Genomic DNA, 3,393 nt, shown 5'->3' with positions numbered 1-3,393 from the left:
ATTGGCTACTGCAGGAGGGGCCGGTGGATTTCGATTGGCCGGAATGTCAGAGTCCCACCCAATGAGGATCCCACGAGTGACTTCCCCCTCCCACATTGCTTGTTGCTTCCCCCTCCCACAAGGCCAGCTGTCAAGAGGCGCCTCTCTCAACACCAGTGGGCCTTAAACCAAGAGAGTGAAACTGAAAGTAAAAAGGAATCAAAATCCTAATGACGGAACGAAACAGCATTCAGAGGGCCCTTCCAGACAGGCCCTATATCCCAGGATCTGATCCCAGATTTCTATTTATCCCAGATTAACTGGCAGTGGGGACTCATATAATCCAGTTTAAAGCAGAAAACCTGGGATCAGATCCTGGGATATAGGGCCTGTCTGGAAGGGTCCAGAGTTGGTTTCTGCCTTTTAACAATTCATAATAACCAGAATATTGCCAAACCTGTGCGCCCACTCTCTCAAAACAGCCCCTTCTGTTACTGAAATTACTCCCAAGGGGCACAGGACTGGTAATTCTATCTGTTCTGGCCCAACTTACATGTCCGAACACATCTCCCCTTATGAGCCATCTAGGACCTTAAGATCATCTGAGGAGGCCCTGTTCTCATTACCGCCTTCTTCAGAAGTATGTTTGGTGGAGACGAGACAGGGCCTTCTCGGTAGTGGCCCCTCAGCTGTGGAACATCCTCCCTATAGATATTAGATTGGCCACTTCCCTTTTAACATTCCGGAAAAAAGTCAAGACGTGGCTTTTTGAACAAGCGTTTCCAAATGCAGAGTAACTGACATAGGAAAAAGCAATGGTAAAAGTCTTCGCTGAAACCATTAGGAACTGCATGCAGCCCCAGGGTACAGTTTGCCCTCCCAGGCAGAGGATGGTTAGTTGCATCTGTATAGAAACTGCAGCCCTTCCCTACAAAGATAAGACTGGGATAACATAAGGCAGGGATAGAGACTGCATGAGGGAGCAGTCTAGAGATCCTTTATAAACCATGTTCATTTCTCGTGGACAGATTATAGTTGAAAGAGAGAGAGGACTAAACTAAAGTACAAGGATGCAGAAGCTGGTTGTCCCCAAATTAAAGTACTTATACACAAAGTTGAACTCAGACATCCTATATAGTTGGAAGTGTGTTCATACGTTTTTCATGGAACCTAATTCCTATTAGATGTGTTATAGTCAAATACAGCTTTTTTGTGCAGTTTAGCAAGCAATGAATTAATACGACACTACTGCTCAGTAAAATCAATGACTGCTTTTCAAACTAATGGAAACTTTATAAATTTTGAGTCACATGAAAGCTCAAATTATAACAAATTCCCTAGGTTTTTCTGAATCACTGCCAGGCAATCACATCTTGATCCAGCCTCATTTTATATAGACAGAGAACTAACTCATGACAAATGACAATGAGTTTAAAAGGCGACGTACAAAATTAACATTCTGATACAGCAATACAGTTAATAACATTTAAGCAGGAAACTAATCTGTACAATATCCGAAGCATAAGAAACAGAGGCATGTACATTATCTGCTTATCATGAACAACACTAAAGAGTTGTTGCAGTGATAGAAGCTAAATCTGTCAAATTTTTACAATAGCTTTCTCTGTTGTGAGTAAACAGAGCTCTATGCTTTAGACAGGGAAATGACTCTTATTCATAACAGACGGATGTGATGTTATGCCATAGATCTTAATGCCATAAATCTTAGTCTGGTTGCTCCTAGGATTTAGTTCCCAGCCTGTATTCTGAAGGGACAGTTCCACCTTCCCCCATTTAATATGTAAGAATGAAAACCGAAACCAGAATGTGATGAGTGACTTGCATTATGATGGGCATATCTACATTGGATTTATCATCATTACAGTAATACCATTTTAATCAGAGCTAGGTAGAAGACCTTTCTCTCAGACATCCTGTTCCAAAAAAAACTTCCTCTTGAGAAATTATTGTAGATCCAGAATTGCTGTTATATTTATTCCCTCTTCCACAGAGATATCCTTTCTTCTGCTCATACATCTGTACCCAAAAAATCTGAGTAGCAGAAATGTTTGCAATATCCTGGGCCTTTAGTAAAATCAATTATTTTAACACAACTCACTCAGTCTTCTATCTATTAGCCTTAAATTAAGTGCAATTGGCCATCCACATTCCCAAGTTTGACTTTTGCAGATTTAATTAAAATAGTCTCTCTAGGAATCTGATGGAAGTTGATCATAGAGTCATACTAGATAACCAATGGGTTCCTAGATTTTTTTGCTCAGAGGAAAAATGATGTTTTTAAATTAATGTTTTTTCCACCTTTAAGGGGATCCTATCCCCCTAACCTCTGTAAATGTGGAAGGCCCAATATAATAGCATAGGAGTCTCTAATTAAAAATATTAAGAGACCCATGATTAGAATCTTGAGTGGTTTTTGATTAACAAAATTATTTTTATTAGCAGGTATTGTAACTAACTTTGTCTAGCCGTTTCCGACTCGGAGGGTTGGTGCTCATCTCCATTTCTAAGCCAAAGAGCTGACATTGTCCGTAGACACATCCAAGGTCATGTGGCCGGCATGACTCCATGGAGCGCCATTACCTTCCTACTGGAGCGGTACCTATTGATCTACTCACATTTGCATGTTTTCTAACTGCTAGGTGGGCAGAAGCTGGGGCTAATAGCGGGAGCACACTCTGTTACCCGGATTCGAACCACCAACCTTTTGGTCAGCAAATTCAGCAGCTCAGCAGTTTAACCCGCTGCAGCACCAGAAGAAATGTTATGATTCCTTAGCAAAAATTGTCGTCCCCCCCCCCCCCCAATCACCCAATAAGTAAGAACTTTTGAAGTCCCCAGGGTATCAGTTGAAAAATTCAGCACTAAACTAAGTCATATATTTGTTAAGTACATTGAGAAATAAATGTACGTACCTGATGTTACTATATAATGCAGAAAAGTTTCATCTCATTCTTGTAGAGAAACAAATAGCCTCATCCTGTGCATGTTTACTAAAAATGTAATGAGTTATCTATTACTCAAAAATCTCAATAAAGTTGTACCTTAATATTGCGTTGTCTTTCAAAAAAAATATGCAGGATTAGGCTTCATGATGGAAGTTGCAGGCCATCAGACTGGAGAACAGAGGCTGCCTACCTTGACTTTGGTCCTAGCAACCTCTGTCATTGTTAGTCATTGCAACAGAACCTACACAACCTACACAAAAGCCTACCAAATGTTCTTTTCTTAAACAGTAAGCATTTTTCAAGATGCTTGTTACTGGTAATTTTGTATTTGCAATTTATTTTCAAAAACATCTCACATTTCAGGATAGGTCAGGGCTACTCCAGTAGTTACACATTTTGAAGGAAAAGCTTTATTCTTCAATATTTCTATTCCTGTAGATGCCAGTAC

Source organism: Anolis sagrei, chromosome 2 (assembly GCF_037176765.1).
Source record: "Anolis sagrei isolate rAnoSag1 chromosome 2, rAnoSag1.mat, whole genome shotgun sequence".
Taxonomy (NCBI): Eukaryota; Metazoa; Chordata; class Lepidosauria; order Squamata; family Dactyloidae; genus Anolis; species Anolis sagrei.
Note: the sequence above shows the minus strand (reverse complement) of the source record.